Here is a 23355-nt window from a genome sequence, read left to right as displayed (position 1 = left end):
ATACATGAAAAATCAGTTACTTAAGAAAGACTCAGAGACATAAAAGCATTACAAAACATTTTAAGTAAAAAACCCTTTGAAAAAAGGGGAAAATTTAAAAAAAACTGATCTAAATAATTACTGCATTAATATAGCTCACGCCTATTACCAGGGCTGGAGTGGAAGGAAGATGTCTGAATGACACTGTCAATTAACAGAAACTATTCTAAAAGATTATCCCTAAGGCCATGCTTTCCAAATTTCACAAAACAGTATAATACAAAACCGAGTACTAATTATAACTGCTCAGAAATCTTCTTCATTAAGTAATTTTTTATCATAAATGTTCAAGTCATCAAAATATGAAGTAATCATGGGAAGGAGCTTGTTAAAAAAACCACAAGAAGCCAACCTAGACCAGAAAAATGAACACTTGGATCCATTTCTTCATGTTCCGTAATGGTATTCCCAGTGAGAGAAAACTGCTTTTTGCATTACAGAGCACTCCTTTAGAATACTGAAGACCCAGGATCCAACTTCTTTGTTCTTTTTCATGTCTCATGCTAACAGCTTAGGCCAAAGACTATGGTGGATATGCTGAAGTTGACATTTTTTGTCAAAACTTTTCAATATTAAGTCATAACTACAGCAAGATCTTAACCTTAGGAATATTGTGGGGTCTGTACTCTGCACATTGGAGAAGGGCTTGACTCTTTTTGAACAGTAGGGAGTGATCATTATAAACTGTAGCATAACTGCAAGACACACTGGGAGACCCTTTGCCCAGAGCCTGGAAGGCCCCAGCTCGCAGCTTGGGAAACTCAGATTCCAATTCCTTCTCCAATTCAGGGAAAATGGTATTTGCCTTCAGCTGAGCCACTAATACTTCAAAAAAGTATGGCAGTGACTAAGTTAGTTACCCTGACTCAGTAATCCAGTAAAAAAAATGCTGCAGATTCCTTCATGCTGTTTCTTGCTCTAATCTGCTAAAAACAACTCTAGTTATTATGCTAGAATAATGTTTCCTTTACAACAGGAAGCACATTTTAAATAACAATTGTGATAACCACATGTCCTTGGTGTTCATTATACCACAATGAAAACTGAGTTTTTCCTCAAGCAGGTCCAATTAACTTTACTCTAAGAAAGAGAAAGCTGGAAAGATATTCTTAATTTCTCTCTTTTTATTTAAACTTTATTTATTTTTTCTAGCCTCTCTCTAACTTACTATAATTTTTTCTGCTCTGACACCTCTTTTTAACAGGCAAAGATTTTTCTTGTTGTATTAGACAAAACACAAGTTATTTGCACACGTACATAATAAGTGAGCAAAACTCTTTGTGTGCCTATAAGTAAAAACCCCAGAACAAGGTATTCCAGCTGCAGCTGCCTTTTGATTGCTGAAAGTAAAATCTGTACTGTAAATCTAGGCTATGACAAACAGAGTTAGTATTTTATAGGCAGCAGGAATTCTGATGTCTCATGACTTTTGGATCTTTAACTCTGCATATTAACAATTAAAAATACATGTTTCTAATTAAATTTTATGAATGTATTTCTTCACTGAGAAAAAAAAAAAAGGTAAAAAATAAGAGTCTATATGTAATGATTGTGTCATTATACAGAATGATACAGCGTAAGCTCTGGGTGTTCAGCGCTGCAGTAATGCTTCTGAGCCCCTGAAGGAAAGAACTTATTTTAGTGGTTATCTAGAAGGCCCAGCTGCAACCCTAAAGAAAGGCACATTCCTGAGAATGTTTGCAGGACTGGTGAAGAAGAGTCTTACTTTCCCTATATTCTCAACTGTGTCCTGTATGACTCCTAAGAGAATGGGGCCGAATGCTGGGACTGATGAACACTGTATTTATGAGAAGGAGAATTGTATTTCATATGATTTTCAGATGCTTTAATATTAGGTAGTGCTGTGTGACTGTTGCTGTCTTCACAGATGATGAAGGAAATATATTCCTAATTTGTATAATAGTTCCCAAATTAGCATTTCAGTGAGGTGTGTATATACCTGTGAGGGTACATCTCACCTTACTGTTGTTGGTTCCTGTTGAACATTGGCCATTTCAGTTCACTGAATGAATGTCAGGGAGATATTCTTAATTTCTTCTGATTCTCATACAGGACACTGAACAAAATAAATGTTAAGTAGAATTACACTTTTGTCTATAATTTTCCTCACTTCAGCTGTGCTTCATCTGAGTGCTTGCTTATCCACAGTAGAGTCGGACTGAAAATCCATGGGTGTGCAGGACTTGCCCATAATGAACAGTCTCAGTGTGAAAACCCAACTAAATAAATATACATCTTTCAAGAACATGAAGTAGTATTGGAATACTGGAACATGATAAAGGCTTTGCTTTGCAGTGCTACAAAGGCTTAGTCGTGAATTTACAGACAAAACTCTTCCTGGGGCAAGACCATCTTTTAATATTAATTTTCTTGCTGGCTAATATTACTGAGCTTATGTTTTTAATGTGAATACTGAATTTCATTAATATAGATGTGGTAAGTCCTTATCTTTTATACTAATAGAACAATCCTAAAAAACTACATGTAAGAATTAATAATTACCATTCTTAAAATCCTAGAAAGATAATTTAATAATAGCTTTCGAAAAAAATTCCACTAACATTTCAATAAGCATTGTTTTACTATATAACTGCTTTTTGAGATGGGGCTATTTTAGGGAACAAATCTCTATTTGGAGTTTGATTATAGAGCTCACTATTTTTAATACTTTGACAACTGGAAAAGAGCAACACATTTCTGTCCCTCCCCCTCCATCCTTCATCCAGTGTCAAGCATATAAAAATTTAGTTTTATTTTGTTATTTTTATCTACAAAAATCTAGATAATTTTCTGGTAACATGAAAAAGTATTTTATTAGCTACTTCTTTCTTGATCTTATTTTGAAAATGCCATACATATTGAAAGTATTGATGGAATTGTATATAATTATAGACACCCATCAACACCATTTCTCTTTTTTTTTTTTTACCAGGGAGATTTAGTCCTGTAAAATATGTAAGCCACAAATCTTTGAATGCAAAACTTTCAATATATTGTTATAAGTGTTTCAAATAGTACTAAATCATTGGATTTCACTTCCTTATATGGGTTAACTTTAAATATAATTACCTTCCACTATTTTTAACTAAGTACTTAACGTTAATGCACAACTACAGCTGGTGAATTCAGCAACTGAACACTGGCTTAAGCCTCACATGGTAGAAATAAAATGTACTGTCATTAAAATATCACTGAATTAATCTCATGCAGAAGTATAAATCAGATAGTAACAGCAATTACTTAACAGAAATTTAAAAGGTAGCAATTAAAAGGAGCAAATGAAGTCTTGATCATACTCATCATTTACTCACCTGTGGTTTCTTGTTTGCAAATCAATGTTTGCAGACACAGTGTAGTTTGTTATTTTGAAACTAACAAAATTTTCAATGTTATCAAAGAGCTATTTTCTTCTTTATAGCTGAAGAAATATTTCTTGTATGCAAGACAAGTTAAAGCCATTTCTAAAGTGCCACAAATAGTACAATTTTATTAGTTTGCAACAGGAAAGTTCTCATACAGTAACTGTAGAGAGCTCATTTGCTTTTAGGAGAGAAAAAGTATGTAGACAATACACTGAAAGCAGATGCTGTCATGAAATAGGCTGATTTTATGCTGAAAAGATGGTGTGTACACGATGAAGTTTGCACACACATAAAAGAGAATCAGGAAAGATTATACAGTAGGAACTGACACAGTAAAGGGGACTTTAGTATCAATCTGAAGAACCCAAACTCAAGCAAAAATATACCTTGTTGGACTTACTGTCCAAAATGTCCTAGTGTGTTTTGAGGGCATGCTTCGATTGTGCATGATAGCATAACACTGTCTTTATCAGCATAAAATCTTGTGATACATTAAGAGTAATAAATTACCATTATTTTCCTTATTTGTGACTGTAAAAGTACTCTATAAAACTCAGAAACTTACCAACTTTTGGGGTAAAATGTGCTCCAAGCTTTGAAACAAAGAAATTTCTATTTAAATAAAATGAATAATTATTTAAAACCTGTAGCATGAAAATAGCTTAAAAACCTGTAAGGTCTTGTTAGGGAGGTGTACTTCAGTGGTAAGGGCAGCAGGTTGTGATGATTCATGGTGATTAATGAGAAATAATGAAGCTTGGCAATGGTATTTGGGAAACTTGGAAGTCTTGGCCTAAACCCAAGGATTTATCTTTATGAACACATTATCAATGCTGTAGTGGGTGCAGCCCTCAATTCCTTACTCCACAAGCTTTAGGCAGAAAAAGGGTGAGTACAGCCCAAAGAGACAACTGCTACTGTAATCTCCGCAAACTGGTACCCCCACAGAATCCTGCCTTCCAGCTAAGAGGAAGCCAAGATTTCAAGATATAAAGAAAAATCTCTGCACAATGATTATCTTTGTATATAATGGACATTCAAGATGGCACACTGGACAACGAGGTTTTTAACAGCCTTTCCTTTCCTTTCCTTTCCTTTCCTTTCCTTTCCTTTCCTTTCCTTTCCTTTCCTTTCCTTTCCTTTCCTTTCCTTTCCTTTCCTTCCCTTCCCTTCCCTTCCCTTCCCTTCCCTTCCCTTCCCTTCCCTTCCCTTCCCTTCCCTTCCCTTCCCTTCCCTTCCCTTCCCTTCCCTTCCCTTCCCTTCCCTTCCCTTCCCTTCCCTTCCCTTCCCTTCCCTTCCCTTCCCTTCCCTTCCCTTCCCTTTCTTTTTTTTTTGGGGGGGGTTTTTTTTGTTTATTTTGTTTTTTGGCTTTTTTTGTGTTTTTTGTTTGTTTTTTTTTTTTGTGAATTGTCTCTGGGTGATTCATGTTCATAAGCCAAGAAATTAAATTTTACAGTGTTATCATGAAAATTTCGCTTGCACTATATCAGTGGTAGTAACATGTAATGAACAACATTCATTAGAAAATTTGAGCAGTCTGCCTGATTTTGCAAGAAGAGCATTTTTGTGGGTAATTTTTGAAAGGAAATTAAAGAGGAACAGTTAGATACCAAGCCCATGAATTGAACACTAAACTAGCAAGAATTTTTATATCTAATGGAATTCCTGTTTCAAACTATTTTTACAGAATGTAATGAAGTCATCTAAATAAGGAAAGCTCCTGCACTATCCAACACTTGCTACCATGTAATCTCTATAGCACTGACTAGAAAGGATGGAAAGTACTGCAGAGCAATCACAACACATTGATAAAAAATGTAAATTGAAAAGGAGCTTGAAAAAGCAAGCCTCTCCTTCCATGCCATTTTGCTATCAATTTGTCCTTTCAGAAGGAGAATGTGGCTATATGTTTTTTTTTACTGCTTTCTTTGAGAAAGTTCCAGTCAACAGAAGTTGCTGCACCACAGCCTCTGGAGCAGACTCCACATTAATCTAATCTCCTCTGCTCCAAGAAATTCACAGCTCAGATAGACATGTTCCAAGAAATTCACAGCTCAGAAATTTTGGAACTAAAGATCAGGAACCTCAGTGGAGATTTTGCCACTAAATTCAATGAAATGCAAAAATAAAGGAAGCTCAGGAAGAAGACATGCTTTTCCGCCTTCATTTTCTGTAGTTCAGCAGAGTTTTAAGTCAGTGAAGGTTTACTTTCATCCAATGATTTTCAGCTCTGCATCCCACAAAAACACTACATAAACCAGCATGGCAGCCCTGCTTTGACATTACATTTCCATACTGCAACAATCAGTTTTCCACATTTTGGTGAAAAGGCTTAGCTTTCCTGACCTTACATTAGTGGTTCTGTATTCCAGATATGAAAGACTGAGACCATCATAGAGTGCCAAGTATAGTCTCACAGAGTAGGAGAATAAGTCACATTTTCAGCAATAAGTGTCCCACGACACACAGAGCTGAGACAGATGCTTTCTGCACATCACTCTCCACAGCACAGTCTCACAGCCTGAAGCCTAAAGACAGAAGGGAAAATCTAGAAGGTAGATTTAAAAGATATAAACTACAGATGACTGACAGATGAGCTGTTGTAAAGTTTTAGATATGGAACCTCTTTTTGATGTAGGGGGGACCTTTGAGAATGCTCAATATTGTAATAGGGTATGAGTGGACTGTGGTAAAATATGATATATCCTAAGTTATTGGCAGTTCTCAAATGGGCAATTTCCTTCTTTACAAGAATACCTAATACTGTTTAGCAAAAATTTATTTCTTTCCTCTTACAGTATCTGAAGAGTGCATTTAGTACAGTTCTCCAGATTCCTGACTCTTATTCTCCAGGTACTTTAGAGAATTCATGGTCTTTAATGATTTAAAAGATGCAAAATAGAGGCACTTTTAAGGCTGTCCTCTGTTTAACTGGTTCTCCCATAATATTTTCTTCCTGCTTTAGTAATTTGATAAAGTGTCCTCATGGTTAGTCCATTGTACCAATCGCAGTAAGTGTTGTCTGAGTCTCCTAAGAAAAACAGGCCAAAGCAGGTATAGTTCATGTACAGATGAACAACTGTACATCTATCTGTATGTGTTCCACATTACCTTTTCCACTTGTAAGGAAGTATAAAGTAAATCTGGTTGTGGCATAGATAACTTACTGATGTCAATGTTTTTGTTTGGTTTATTTGACAATACTTAAAGATGTTACAAGAGACTCCTGTTGGATATCCCCATATATTATTGTATCACACATAAAATGTAACTTTATTTAAATCGCAAAAAAAAAAAATATGAAGAACAATTTAAGACATGTAACTATATTCTAAAAGAATGGTTTATTTTCATTTATTTAAAACACCAAATGTTTATTTTGCTTAAAACTATTCCCTATGAGCCCACCTTTACTTTGAATTTACATATTCTTCCTTATTTTTCATGCTGTTTCACTTTTTCAGGCTCTCCGTTATCCCTTTCCCATAATATTAATGGAAACATCTAGCCAACAGTTAATTCAAGTTATGATGATGACAACTAGCTCCAGCATATTGTCCTTAAATTACTTGAGCTCACTATTAACTTGTATATTTCCATGCAAATTACTCTCTTTTTTTGTCTTACCAGGCTAACATGGAAAGACCTAAAATGGTCTTATCAGATAAAACTGTTAATTAAAATAAATTCATAATGTAACAACCTAGCAAAAAGTGTGCAAGGAGTGTCCTGAGCCACTAGATAAACCATTTGTTGGTATAAACTCACATAAAAGAAATAGATATCACAGTCAACCATTTTTATTGCTCATTCCTCAATTTCAGTGGTTGCCTTTACTTAGGACTAGAGCTCTGCAGGGCTCAGCTGCCATGCAACTTAATCTGGTCATGAAGATATATGTTCTTGAATGTGCATATACTTTTTTAAGTTTGTGAAAGCACACACACATAAATGTAGAGTAATAATTCTTTTTTTCCTACTCTTGCATGACCATTGGTTTACACTTTTTGCAGAATGTGCACTTTGTTATATATACAAATATTTCTGACTACTTTTTCATCTTAGTCTTATTACCCTGGAAAGGCTCCTTTGCCTGTATGAGTGTATCCCTCTTCCTCTGGCAAACAATAAACTTTACTTCCCTCAAATATAGGTCTTTGTAACATTCTTCAGGACACTATCCACCCACTGGCATTGTCTTATAGGGGAGGCACTGTGCAATAGAAAAGATGCTTACTCAAATTGCTTCTTTAGAAGCAAAATGGGAGCATTAGATTGAGAACCTGCCTTAATTTTCTTCCAGCAGCAGAATTAGGCACAGCAGCTTTCTTCAGGCAGAAGTGGAGGGGCTACTTCAGACTGAACAGCAAACTGTATTAACAAATTGTATTTACAGCGGTGCAAATTCCACTACTATGGAACAAAACTGTATAAATCAACCAAACAAAAAATCAACACCGCCGCCCCCACCCAAATGAGACCAAAGGGAAAAAGATCTTAGACTTATTTTAAAGCTTTCATCAGTTCTCAGTAGCCACATTTTACCCACAAAATCTCCTCTGTAACTGGCTTTTATGTGGGCCTGCTAATGTCTTGTAAACTCCTATCTCTTACCTGTGGGGTAGCAGCTATTTAACAGACAGTACTTTCAACACCTTTGTGAGTAAAAACAAATCATTAGACTATTTTGCAAATAAAAAAAGACCCATACGAAACCCACAATCAGACATTAAACCATCCCAGTGCTCCTAAGCACCACTTCATAATTCACCAGCTCAGACTTTTTCTTTTCCTCTGGGTATCCAGCTGCTCCTGGGGCAGCAGGCAGGGCTGGCTATGCAGTGTATCATGGAGACAGTCTTTGCTTGTGCCAGCAGAAAGAGAGGAAAATATTCCATCCAAGTTAACTGTGGTCCTTTCTAAAAGTAATGAGCAGGAGGGAAGACTTTTTTTTGTAGGAAAAAGTCTTTACTGTGAGTGTGGTGAGACATTGAACAGGTTCCCAGGGAGGTTGCCCCAACTCTGGCAGTGTTCACGGCAAGACTGTATAAGGCCTTGAGCAACCTGGTCTAGTGGGACATTTTTCTCACCACAACAGTGGGGGGATGGATCTAGATGATCTTTAAGATCCCTTCCAACTCTTAACATTCTATGATTCTATGATTTTTGGCCAGCCTTGCTTTTGTGTCCACTCTCTGCATACCAACCACCAATCAGGCTTGCACTGGCAAAGTGATGCTGACTGGAGTGTGGGAGACCTACAGGTACTACAGCAGCAGTTTCACTTGAAAGCATGTGCTTCAAATGTGACATGCTATTTCAGCATGGGGAGGAGACTTTGGGAAGGGAAAAAAGAAACTTTAAGATTGTTTCAAAGACAGACACAGGGCTGACCTTAAAGTGCCTTGAGCAATATAAACACGCAGAATGGGCATCAGAGAAATAAAACCCCACCAGGTAGGGCTGGGTGTCAGCAGAAAGCCTCTGAAATTCACTGGTAATAAAGTCTTGGGTGTGATGCTGTTGTTGCAAGGGGTGACATTCTTTTCAGACAGAGTAATGCAGGGGCCTGGGGCCCTGTGCAGGACTGCAGGTGTCATTTGTTTATAGCCAGTTTTACTCAGAAGGCAACCCCTCTCAAGGAGGTGTCATAAAGTGCTTCATGGCTGGTTTTACATGACACACGCATCCAACATGTCATGAGCCTTGCCTGAGGGAATTCCTTCTCTGAGGACAGGTCATAACAATCTACCTACTGCAGCCATAATGCCCTATGTGTTCCTGCCTGTGAAAAACAGCATTTGCCCTCACAAGTCAAGGGAACTGAAACCACCAGAAAGCTCTAGTGCAGCACTAGTCCAGAGACAGCCTATCCATGCAGGATAGGCTCAGCAGAGGAATCTGTAAAGGACACATGCTATACTCCTGAAGCAGAGGAGTTTGAATAGCAGGTCAGACATGCTGGTGGAGGCCATGGTAGGCCAAATTCAGGCACCAGTCAGCCAAAAGTAGAGATGTTTGATGTAGCCCACTGCTCTGTTGGGAAGCAAGAAAGATGTACTTGATAAGGCAGTGACCCAAAGTCCTTTGCTAGGTTAGGAAAAAGGGTGAAAAGTACTTACAACAAAGCAGCAGTGAAATTAAGGAAAGATACCTCCAACACTGTAAAGATAAGCAGGATTTAAAAAGTACATTTGGGTTATGCAAAGAAGTACTGAGGATGAGTGCAGTTATTAGATGCAAAGAATATAGATGTTGTATTAAAGAGAAAGCACTGATGTTTCTGTGTTGTAAGAGATCAGGTAAAAATCCAGTAAATTTATCTCCTGATATCATGGCACATGTAAACCTGACACCCTACACCTACTGAGGACCAAAGCTTTGCACTACAGAGTACAGAGAATACTGCTCACAGCCTTTGGTCCCACTGTCAAAGCACTCTGAAGACTGCTGGAGTGGAGTGCCTACAGAGCAGACTCCAGCACTACAAGTTGGAAGCACTTGTTTAGAATTATTTATGGGAAACACAAAGGGAGTAAAATGTTATTTTTCCTTTTCCTTAGGTTAAGGTACACTCCCTGCTGATCAGATGAAGTCCTTTCCCTGTCACAGATGCAAGAACTTATTTCTTGTCATGAACATCAGGTGCAATATTGTGGCCATCATCTTTTCATAAAATATGTGCTCAGTGATACACCAAACTGGTATTTTCAATGGGTGGTATTGTCCATTGGAGAAAACTGCATCAAAAAGACCCTATCAGCTGGAGCCTTTGGATACTCTAGGATAACAAACAGAGCCCGCTGGTGTGAACACACATCAGGAGATCAGACAGAATCAAATTTATGAAGGAAGGACACAGTTTCTACATTTTCCACTTATTTTAAGGAGTGCCATGCTCCAAAGCTGCAGAGCTGTTCTTTAGTAAAGCTGCTCTGCTAAAATGCTAAACAAAATCTGTTTCTTTGAAGCCAGCAGGAGTCCTTGAAGATCATTTCGGATGCAGTGTGAGTCGTGCAAGGAATGATCTAGGGCCTTGATCACAACACATAGGGAGGGATTGAATTACTCTTCTTACATATAAATATAAGTAAGCTGTGTAGGACATAAGAATTTTCATATAGCCCAGATATTGAGGGTGAAGTGGACAAGTGGGCAAGTTTTGATATTAACAGTGGGTCCAGGAAAGGCTGAGTCCTAGGAGAAAGGTCTGGTTCTTTAATTAGAGCAGAAGTGAATTAGAATTCCTTGGCTGAGGAAAAGACAGTTCTTGTGATGGGATTTGGAAATAGTCAAGAGTAATTATCAAGCGGTTGGCTTCAACAAGGAACTGTAGAGGAAAAGGCAAAGTTTCTATTTTCAGTGTTCGTTTAACATAACCCTTTATTCTGTTTGCAGCCCACATGATGACGCAACATCCCTCCATTTATATTCCCAGATTTTGAATCATAAAAACATTAATTCACCTCTTAATTATTCATTTAGGAGTTTCTTTGTTGGGCTCTCAGGAGTACTATATTAGGCATTTCTTTTGTAAAATGCAGATTTTTAATGTAAGAGGAATGAAGACTTGGTCTCTTTTGTAAAACTACAGAGAATTTCAGTGAAAACCATATGAAAACAGACAAACCTTCAATTAAAAAAAAAAGTTTCCAAAAACACAGACTGCTAGACTCATGTTCTCTGCATATCTCTTTTCAAATATGTATCTTGTCTTTTTGGATAAAAATGGAGTAGGAGAAAGAAAAGTGTAACTTCAGAATACTGTAAAAATACGCAAGATTTCAACAAAATTCTTTCATATCAGAAATATTTTGTAAAAAACAGAGAGATTTACTGGCCTTGAAGGTACTTTTTTCACATTTCACATTATGATCAAGAGATTCTGTGAAGCTTTTTGAGGATAAATTTTGTTTTAAAGAAAGTGCCTAAATAGATCTTATTGCCTTGTAGTCCTTACTCATAATAAAGAAAAATGACATTAAGGACAGTGTAATAGACATTAAGAACCCTGCACCCTTTTATACTATGGTGTTAACGAAGGTTTAGATTTTTCTGGAAGTGTACTTTATAGCTCTTTATTTAATGACACCCTCACTCTTTTCAGTTTTATTACGTTCAATGGATTCTCCAGTACAAGAGATACATAGGCCTGTTGGACTGCATCCAGAGGAGGGCCATGAAAATGATCAGAAGACAGGCTGAGAGAAGTGGGATTGTTCAGGATCTGGGAAGATGTTATTTTGGCCTTCAGGAACTTACAAGAGGCTTCTAAAATGGACGGAAAGGGATTTTTTTTTATCAGGGCATATATTGATATAGAGGGGTAATATTTCTAAACTGAAAGATAGCAGGTTTAGACCACATATTAGGAAGAAATTCTTTGCTGTGAGAGTATTGAGACACTGGAACTAGTGCCCAAAGAATCCTGGATACCCCATCCCTGGAAGCATTCGAGGCCAGGTTGGATGGGGTTTTGCGCAATCTGTTCTAGTGGGAGTTGTCTCTGCCCATGACAATGGGGTTGGAACCAGATGATCTTTAAGGTCCTTTGAAATCAAAACAACTTTGTGTTTCTATCATTCTACAGTGATGGCAAAAACTACTCTTCACCCTCTTCTCAATTCCAAGAGTCCAAATGGCACCACACAGAGCTGAAGCTGAAGTGAAAAGAAATAACAAGGAAATTTGGATTTTTTAAAACAGAAATACAGGATTTCTTTCAAACAAAAAACACAAAAATCAGATTGTAGGCTTGACTTTTAAATTTTTTTCCTTGATAGTCTTCAGTGATTCCTTCAGTCATAGTGAATAAAGGGATAATTGGCCATCGTAATCTAATGATTAAAAAACAAAGCAACCAACAAAAACCCAAAAACCCCCCACCAGTTCCCTCAATTTCCCTAAGCATCTAAATGATAATTTTATCACTTCAGAGCTGCTTCTGAAACTTAGTAAAATAGATGGGTAAATCTGGATGTGATTAATAATTCACTTTCACTTCTTTCTTAAAATAAACACATTAAAAAGTTTGGAACTCCCTTCCAAAGATCAGGGGATTTCCAGTTACAAAACAAAAACATGAAAAAGAATCTCACTTGGATCATCAAGTAGCCTCTCAACTTGTCCACAAGGATACATATACTGTAACATCTTGCAGGTTTACCTCCTGGGTATATTTACACGCACATTTATCATGCCATAGCAGAGGTGCAGCTTTATGGAAAACTCTGATGTGCATTAGAGATTTTATTAAGCATTAGATTATGCTTCTCACATATATCATGGGAATAGATCAAGATGAGAAGATCGAGTATCCCTTAAGTGACATTATACTGTGGCTCTATTTATATAGGGTGCTTTCCTTTCCTGGAGGGAAATTTTACTGAGGGCATTTTGTTGATTTTTCATGACAAAGGAAGCAGAAAATTACAGACCAGGCTGAAAGTGGCACTTTATATCTATTCTCCAAGCAGACCTAGGTGACCAACTTGTGGTTTTATTCCTAATGAGACACAAAGAAATTTTCATGGCTCAATATGTATTCTATTTCAAATTGGAAAGCAGACTTCTTCAGGAAAACTGTAGTTATTCACTGCTATATCATACATGTGTAATAAGCCTGTGTATATGTAGAGCATTGAAAAATCTACCCATACAGATTATATCCACCTATACATAGATACATCTGCTACATTTAGTTCTTTTCAGGTTACAATAAAGATGCAAAAGCATGTGTGTGGGAAGGCCTTCTACTGACAGTGGCTGAAAAAAAGAGAAGTGAATAAAGTGGAAATGCTGTGCTTACCAGCTCCCACTGTTCAGGCCACAGAGGGTCACTGAACTGCAGTTCATTTCCTATTCCACTCTCTGACTCCAACACTTTGAAGACTGCTGTAGGGATGTAATCATTCTTCTCGTGCTCGAGTGAAAACCACACAGAAAGATCAGTCATTTGCCTGCCCTGTTATTCACCCTCTTCCTCTTTTCATTTTTTTCCTGCTGTTTTAATGTATTTGTAAAGATCACTATTTCTTTGAAATAGTTTTAAATTTAGGCTTGTTAGTTAAAAAATGATCTTATGATTACAGCTGATTACTTTCTGAATTTTATTTGATATATACTTCACAATTCTAAGCTCTTCCAGTGGTATCTATTTCATGCTTTTTGAGGTTTAATTTTCCAGAAATACCATTTTCTAAATGCTTAGATTTATCCTGAACATCACAAATAACAAGTATCTTAAATGAGCAAAATTTAATAAATCCAAAGTTAAAAGCACAAGAACACAACAAGGGGAAATGAATGTAATGAAAACTCGATATATGTTTTCTAATGTTTTCTTGCAATGGGATGACCTGACACCATGGATGACTTAAGTATGTGTGATGCAATTAATGGTCTTGGAAAACTAGTATTTTCACTTTTGTGTTTCTTCTCTTCCAGTGTAAGACACTGGGATCACAAAATACCAAGGTAATAGAGGCCTGGGGGAGCTTGTAAGACTGCACACACACACACTTACTATTGTGGAATTGTGCCATGATGGCACTCCTAATCCTGACACAGATCATCCCAAATGACTTCATGGTAGGGTTATGGAGCAGCCTGTCCTCTGCTGCTGCTGAATGAACCTTGCTGCATGAGGCTGAGTAAGCCTTGTGTACATCACATGGTGAGACCCATTCTCTCTCTGTGGGACCACGATGTTACTGAGCAGCTGAGCGCACAGTCTGACTTTGAGAAATGTCCTTTGTCAGTGTTACTACATTCTCAGTCACTCATTTCATTCTTCAGGAACTGAGCTACTACAGTCCATTCAAAACAGAGTACAGACAAAACTTCATCACACAAAACAAAGAAATACTGGGTAAAGGGGAGGTGAGTTAAGACCTACAAGAGCACAGGGCTGGGCTCTACCCCTCCCTCTGTGATTCTGCCTAGAAGATATTCAATTATGGTCAAACCCAAATCCTTGTAAGGGCAGGTCTTATGACTGAGAAATTTAGGCAATCCTATGATTTCCCTTGTAGCTCTGACATCTATCTGCTTGATCTGTGAAAAGCAGAAGAAGATGCAATAAAATAAAGACATAAACCAGAAAAATGTGATGTCTTAACTACTGGCAAAAAGTCTTCAAGCATTAGCAGAATGGTGTCCATTTCTACTTATTGTGAATGCTTTTTCCTTGTGTTACTTTAATTCACTTAGCTGTATTAGGAAATCATCCCCCAAACCCATGAAACACCTGAAATGTTCATTCCTGTAACACAGCAACAGGCTCTTAAAACATTTTTAGTAGACTATTGTTCTTACAATTTTTACCACCCCTTGTCAAAATAAATCAAACTGTGATAATCTCCATAAGCACTTTAAAAGGATTAAAATTATGTGGAATCATTTTATATACCAAATTACTTTGTATATTTCTATTCTCTTGAATGAGAGGAGAAAATGAATTGGAAATCAAAAGAGGGAATTGCTCTTTTGATATCAGCATTTTCTTTTCTATGAGTATAATTAAATAGATCTTAGAAGAGTGAGATGCAGAAAGGAGAAGAAAGAAGTAAAAAAAGGAGAAAGGGACAAAGGGAGATAGTGATAAAAGCTATTCTATGGCTAGAATTAAAATATTTACACATCATCTTAAATCTCTGAGAGACATGAGGTTTTCATCTCAGGATTGCTGTAGTCTGCAGAAGACCATTGATAAGTCTGAAGGACTACCTAGGTAACTTTCGTGCCACTGTCCCTGACACCCCAGAAAAAACACAGTTTGGTTAGTGAAAGACAGAGAGGAGGACAGGACACCAGAGAAGTGTGTGGCTGAAGGATTCCTACCATGGACTGTTTGTTCTCTGCTTGTGGACTCTGCTTGTGGGCTTCCACCTGTGGTGGTCTTGGCTACTAAACTGTGCTCAGCAAATACTAAGAAATGTCAGATCTATGATGTTAGAACAAGTCCTTATGTCTTCAAGCAGTATAATTTTATAATATCAAGAGAAAAAAAATAGGATGAAGATGCATAAAAAATATTCTGTAGGCAGGTAGAAAAAGTCTCACAATTGCTAACACTTGTTCCCATGAGGGTCTTCAACTTCCCAGACATCTGCTGGAAATGCTGCACAGTAGAGAGGAAACATACCAGGAGGTTCCTGAAGTGTCTGGAAGGGAACTACATGACAGAGATGGTAAGGGGAGCAGCTAGAAAAGGTTCCCCATTGGATCTCCTGTTTGTGAACATTTATGGATGATGTGATGGTCAGACGGCCTCTTGGGCACAGAGATCACAAGATAACAGAATTTTCAATTTTTTGAGAAGCAAGGAGAGGGGTCAGCAGAACTGTCAACAGAAGGACCTGTTTGACCTCTTTAGGACACTGGTTGAGAGAGCCTCTTGGGAGGTAGTCCTGAGGAGCAAATGAGTCTATGAAGGTTGGAAGTCCTTCAGGAAGGAAGTCTTAAAGATGCAGGACCAGATTGACCCCATGTGCCAAAAGATGATGCAGCAGCCTGGCTGAATAGAGAACTTTGGTTGGAACTCAGGAAACAAGATGGAATACAGGGAAAAGGAGCAGAGTGAAGACCCCATAATTCAAGGTGAAATGGTCAGTGAACGGTTACACCATTTATACACACAGAAATCTATGAGGCCAGGTAGGATCCACCCAAGGGTACAGAGGGAGCTGGTGGAAATACCACTGAGACACTTTCCATCATTTGTCAGCAATCCTGGAAAGCAGGGAGGTTCCAGTTGACTTGAAAATGGCAAATCCACCTTCAAGAAGATTTGTAAGGAGGATTTGGGTAACCACAGGCTTGTGTGTCTGACCTCACTGCTGGGGAAGAACATCTTCAGTGCTGTTACCTGGTGTATACAGGACAGCCAAGAAATCAGGCCCAGCCAGCACAAACATGGCTTTATGAAACACAGATCCTGCTGTACCAACCTGATCTCCTCCTGTGACAAGGTGACAAGTTTAGTGGATGAGGGAAAGGCTCTGCAGAGGGATCTGGACAATCTGGATTGATGGGCTACCACAAGTTGTATGAGGTTCAAGAAGGCAAAGTGTTGGACCTTTTACCTGGGTCACAACTACCCCAGGCAGTGCTACAGGCTTGGGACAGAGTGACTGCAAAGCTGCCTGCTGGAAAAGGACCTGAGAGTGCTGGTTTTCAGCCACTGAACATGAGCCAGCCCAGGTGGACAAAAGCCACTGGAATCCTGGCCTGCGTTGGAAATAGTGTGGCCATCAGGACGAGGGTGTGATTTTCCCTCTGAACTTGGCAATGGTGGTGCCACACCTCAAATCCTGAGTTCAGTTTTGTGACACTCACTACCCCAAACACACTGAGGTACTGCAGCATGTCCAGAGAAGGGCAACGGAGCTGCTGCAGGATCTGGAGCACAAATCCTGTGAGGAGAGGCTGAGGGAGCTGAGGTTGTTTATCCTGGAGAAAAGAAGTCTGAGACGGGACCTTATTGCTCTCTACAACTACCTGAAAGGAGATTATAGCCAGGTAGGGGATGGTTTTGTATTCTAAGTGATAAGCAATAAGATGAAAGGAAATGGACTCATTCTGTGCGTGAGGAGATTTAGATTGGATATTAAGAATAAATTCTTCATGAAAAGGGTTGTCAGGCTTTGGAACAGCATGTCAAGGGAAGTGTTTGAGTCACCATCCCTGGAAAGTGTTCAAGAAATGTGAATGTGGCACTGTAGGACATGGTTTATTGGTGGACTTGGCTGTGCTGGGTTAACTAAGTTGGACTGAATGATCCTAGAGATCCTTTTCAGCCTAAGTGATTCTATCATTCTGTGTCTCTGTGACCATATACATGGGGTTTTACTGGAATACTATCATTATTTTATCATAATCCTAACACTCAAGTACCTTGGGTTACATGGTACATTTCATTGTGTATGTAAATAATGGATTTGGACCTATATGAGAGGATGTTCAAAAAATACAAGTAGGACAATCGAAGTGGAAAGTGATGTGCAGACACTATGTAGTATTAGGCACTTTGCCTTTTTTCTTCTGTTACTCCACTTCAGGAAAGGTTCCTATAATAATATCTAGTTCATTGGACAGCTGTTGCCTTTATAAAGGACAACTAGAGACCTGGTTCAGGGAACAGCACGGCAGCCTGGTCCCTCCAGGCTGCTCAGGCTAGTCAACACACGCATATACCAATGTGGCAGACGGTTGAAAAGCGTTTATTATCCTATCTCGTGGGTTTAAATAGTTTTAGGGGTTTTTGCTACGTCAGAGGGGGGTTGGGGGTCTCAGGGGTTAGTCGGGTAGTGGAAATTTACCAGAGCAGGTGTGGCTACATTCTTCTGAGGTTTCTGGGGTTAATAGATAAGTGGGGAAGAGAGAGGGGGAGGGGTCTATCTTTCCGTGACATCCCGTGGTGGTCTTCCGCTCCGCCTGTCCCTATCTACTACAGACAGCCAAGATTAGGTGCAAAGAAATGCATCTCTATAACCTCTAAGTTTTTTAGAGTGAAATATGTGTTCAGGTGAGACAGAAGTTCTGGAGTGAAAAATAAGAAATTCCCAGACTGGAGTGAATATGGAGATGCATCTTTCAATCTCTATGTATCATTAAGTCCTGAGAATTTCTACTTTCACAGAAAGAAAATACTGCTCAACAATGCATTTATTTTTCCCAGATTTCCTCCTTCTTTCATTTTGATGTAAAAATTGAGATATAACAAGCTTTCTAAGTACATCCAGATTTGAAGAATCAAGAAACAAAATTTTCCTTTCCTCTTTAAAGCTTCCTTCTGTCACACTATTAATTTTATGCAGCTGAAAGATGTGTGTAGGAATGCAAAATGTCTTGGGAAACATGGAAATAAAAAATTCAAGCTGAAAATAGTGAGGTGAGGCATCATTGATGAAGGTTAAGACCACATTTAAGAAGAAATGAGATATCATTTGCCCTTTTTATATCTGACAGATGCCTATCTATTAAAAGAAAACATGGAAAATGAGTGTAATCTGATATAATCTGGTTTCAATTGTCCAGGAGCTTCAATATATATATTTTCAGATGACAAAAAGTATTTTGAAAGATATATTAAATGTAACTCACAATGAAAAAGGAAGTCTAGTAGCCCTACTTAGCTAATTTTCTCTACCTATAAATAAAAAGTACCTAAAGTAGGAGAGAAAAATCAGGTATGAAGCTGAAAAGTTGAACTGCAAAACAATTTGAAAAAGTTAAAGATGAAGATCCAGGGGAAATCTGAAGTCTGCCCAAAGAACCTGAAGATAAGGGGAGTTTATAACTGGTGAAATCCCCTCTGTACTTTCCACAGGAGATAGCAAATAACGAGAGCTAATCTGACAGGAGGTGAATGATACAGTGCATTTCCCAGGGACTCAAAAGAAGGCTCATTTATAATGTTTGAATAGAAGGTAGCTCTCACTGAGGAAAAATGGTACTGAAAAATTAAACTCTTTCAGCGAAATGTTCTGCCAGGTAGACTGGGATTAGGATTACAGCAAGGCAGGGACATTTTCCAGTTTGGGTAGTAACTGATATTTTCTTTAAATCAGAATGGGAGCCAGAGACTGTCAAGAGTAGAGTCCATATACACACAAACATACACTCTCAAAAAGTTACCTCAGGATTCCAGGAAGCAGACTTCCCCTTTCACTCATTTTGGTTTTTTATCAATTTGTCTGGTTTCCTTACCAGAGGGAAGAGATGAATTGTGTGGTTAAGTCCTGGCACACATCTGTTTGATGATCTGACTGATCCATTTCTATACTACACTTTGTCAGGCATCTTTTCCTAGTGTTTCTGGGAAAACAGAAATTTTGCCCCTTCTCTTGTAAAGTTTTTTAAACACTGAAATCTAGAAATTTCCTCCTAACAGGTTAAATTCTGTCAAATATTTGTTTTCATCAAAACCATTGAATTCACTTTTTCTGTGGTCATACCCTTTTTAAGCTTGCTAACCAAACTATTCTGGTGTTTGTATATAACAAAATGGATAACTGCAGAAGCAAAATGTTTTAAGTAGATGTAAAAAGACAGTCACCGAGTGAATTTTACTCATGTGTGAGAGACTAGTACAATATAACTAGATTCAACTTGCAGACAAATAAAAAAAAAAAAAAAAGAAAAAGAAAAAAGAAACAGAGACAAAGAAACAGAGAGAAAGAAACAACAAAAAGTGAATGTAGGTCCACATACGTACTGCCACATATAATGGCTTTGAAAACTCCTACTATCATGTCTCATTGAATATTTAATAAGCTGTATAAAGAGCTAAAATCCCTTCAATACACATGTCTGAATGAGGTAGAAAAAGATTTTCTCCAAATCTGTGCCCTCTTTCTAAGTAATTTTACCAACAAAACCTTTAAGGAATAGAAAGAAAAGAGCAGGGAGAAAAGAAGGGTGTTGAGACCCAAAATGTATTAATCGAATGGAGCAAGTTAAAATTGCTGAGAAAACTAAAGATGCAAACAAAATCCAGTAAAATTTCAAAGTAAATGACTGGTTTCAATATCCTTATTCTCTCACCCTATACCTAAGGATAAACCTAAGGATTCCCAGATTTGCTGAAAGAACAAAGATAGCCTGACTCCACAGAAAAATCCATTAATATAGTAAACTCCAAGTTCACATGCATTTTGTAATACTATTTATTTTCATGATTCTTGAAAATCCCAGGATGATAAAATGTTATTTTCATTTTTGGAAAGTGTCATTTCAGGAGTATATTTTTTTTCCTTTCTTCTTCTTGCTGAGAAACACACTATGGATGAGAAGATAATTAGAAATACAAAGGGACTGAGAAACAAAAACAAAGTGCTAGGTGACATTTTATTTCTCTCTTAGCTGAAGGACTTGTTCTTGTTTTACTGGAGATCATATTTTAGGACAGTGGAAAAAGTAATTCAGGGCAACTTACATGATTTTTTTCAATACAAAGTAAAATCTATTTAGAGAAATCTTTCTATAGACTATAGGAAGCAACAAATACTATGGGAACAGCCTATATATGAATCAAGAATCAATCTGACTGAGAGTGAGGCATGAAGAGAGAGAAGAAAATAAAAGCATTCTAAGTGAAATGGTTTAAATATGAAGATGATCCAGGGTCATACTACACTGACTTTGTTTTCTTGTTTAATGAGAAAAGATGTGTCAAGTAGAACTTACACCCAACATATCTAATTAAAATACTTGCATACATGTGCTTGCACACATTTACACACATGCATGCACACACACTCAGAGAGGAAAAATAAGCAAGGAAATTCTTTCCGATAGGCAGTTTCAAAAATACAACTGTTCTCCTGTGCTAGAAGCTATTGCCAGCCAAATAAAATATCAGTGTTCCACTAGGAAATGGTTAGTCAAACAGAAAGTGCAATGAATCTGCAGCTGATGAATATAAGGATTTCTCCATGAAATCCCCTGTGTCAGAAATTATTATAGAGGCTTTCTGTAGTTTAGGACATTCCCAAGACTGGTTACTCAGTGTTATGTAAATGACAAATGGTTAGAAAAAAAAAAAAAAAACAAACTTGGAACAGATGAATAAGGCATTTGGTTCGTAGGAAAAGGGATCAATATAGTTTTGACTAGAGGCTTGAAGTAACTTCTTGTGTTAAAAACAGCAACATTACAGCTCCCTTCCTGTGGCTACCTTATATCAATTTATAGACATTAAAATATGTTTCAGTAAGTGTAAAGAGTTAAAAGGTGTTTCCTTGCAGATGGACTAAAGGTCACTGATCTTTGCTTTTTAGAAAGCATTGATAACAGAATTATTACCTTTTATTTCTATAATTTTTGTTCTTCTGTTATTAATAATTATGGAAAAAAAAAAGATGCATATTAATTCTGATTCAGCAGCTTGATAGTGTTTGGTGGGAGACATCTTTAGGGCTTTTTTGTGTTATTCTTTAAAGAGGCTACCAAAGACTGAATTTACAGGCCCTACACAGATGTGTGTAGGGAAGGTTGAAAGAAGGTTTTTCCGTTCACCACCCACAGCCCATGCCAGAACCAAATGTAAGCAGTTTCCAAAGAGCTGATGAGAACCAAAAGGAGTGCAGATCACCAGGGAGTGGTCTGTGAAATGCAGACCCATTGCGTGCTGGGTCTATAAAGGGAAGGAGAGATATTTTTGACATAAAGCAGTCAACTGCAGTGTCTCAGAACCAGGGAAAATGGAGTGTAGCTTAATATTTACAGAGCAAGGGAAAAGATCTGTGTACAGTAACTCCTGTCTTGGCTCACAGATCTCAAATGCCTGATCTGACCTGTGGTTCTCTGTATTCAAATGAATACTGACAAAGTCCCTGCATAAATAAACAATGAATAAAAATATAATAAGAATTTCAAAATTTGACCCTGGAACACACAATTCTCTAAGCTGTACTTTCTGTTTATGGATGTATGAATAGCCCACTCACCACTGGAACATCCACATTTTTGCCTTCAGATGTTCTGCATGTCTTTCACCAAGCTCTTTTCTCAATAACATATATGCTACTTTTAACCCCTCTCTTTCTAGCTTATTTATAGCCACTTTCTTACCCTTCAATACAGTAAATCCATTTGTACAATATGCCTTTAATACAAGAGGATTGGGAACCACATTGTTTTCAAAATATGGTTTCACTGGCTTCTTACATAGTGCTAGGATATTTCCTCTGACTTAGGTTCAATACCTCCATTTATACATGCCTCATTTTTGTTTGCTTTTCTTTCTTTATTCTTTTTTTTTCATGCTCAACTGCTGTTAAGCACCAGGCCAACTACTTTTGAGTTTTATTCACCACCCGATTCCTTCCTCCCACTTCCCCTACTCCCATCCTGAACTACTGAGTGTATGGTCATGAACAGACTGTGTTTTTTGGGTTCAGCATAATTCACACACTATTTTGTTCTTCTGACTGCAAACTTGCTGTGGTATGGATCAGATTATCACCAGAGCTGAGTGAACCAATTTGGATTAAATTAACAGAACCATTCCTTGCCTCACACAAATCTTTGTTTGAAGTTTGAAAATGTCAGCTTAATTTTTATTCACCTGCTGCTCACTTCCTGGTTTTGGTCAGGACTGGAATGCTACAATATTAGGAGAAATTATGCTCCTTTGATATTTTCAGAAGAAATGGAAAGAGGAAATTGGAGATGAAGGATGGTCTTATGGTTAAAGAAACTGAACAAGGACTCTTGAGATAAAGGTTTAATACCAGTTTGTGCCACAGGCTAACTCTATGATTCCAGCCAACTGTCAGAAACTGAGAAATTGCACTACTGGATCAGATCAGTGGTCCATCTAGTCTTTTATCATCTCTCCTTGTCTACTTGTTTCAGCTGTACAGAAAGATGCGGGTCTCTGAAAAAAGCAGATATAATATACCTACAAGAGAAATTTGTCCCAACACCTAATATTCTGGGGTATTCTACCCCCTTCAACAATTCTTAGCTGTTTCTAAATCCCAATATTTTGCTTATTTTCTTGGCTACTGCTGAGCACAGTGTAGAGATCCTCATTGAACTGTCAAGTCTTTTTTTCTGAGTTGTTACAGCTGTTTTCTCTTGTTCTGCCCCTGTGATCAATGGGGGCTTTCTTGACACTGTCATCTTGTCTGGTCAATGCCCAGAACTGGAGGCCTTATATTTCCCAGAACTCAGCAACTGCATGACTCAGAGCATGTGGTTATAATTGTGGCACAGTCCTTTTTCTTTCTCTGCTAGTTTCAGTGCTTAAGCATGAATGATGTGCGCAAATGCTGCCTGGGATTTGAAAGGAACACTCTAACACCATTCTTTTCTTCTAACAATAGGTACTTCTATGATTGAGGTGTCATTCCCCAGCCTTTTAGACCATGGCCACTATTATCCAGGTTGTTATAACAGAAAGATTATTATAGCTCTCTAACAA

Source organism: Taeniopygia guttata, chromosome 1 (genome assembly GCF_048771995.1).
Source record: "Taeniopygia guttata chromosome 1, bTaeGut7.mat, whole genome shotgun sequence".
NCBI lineage: Eukaryota > Metazoa > Chordata > Aves > Passeriformes > Estrildidae > Taeniopygia > Taeniopygia guttata.
Note: the sequence above shows the minus strand (reverse complement) of the source record.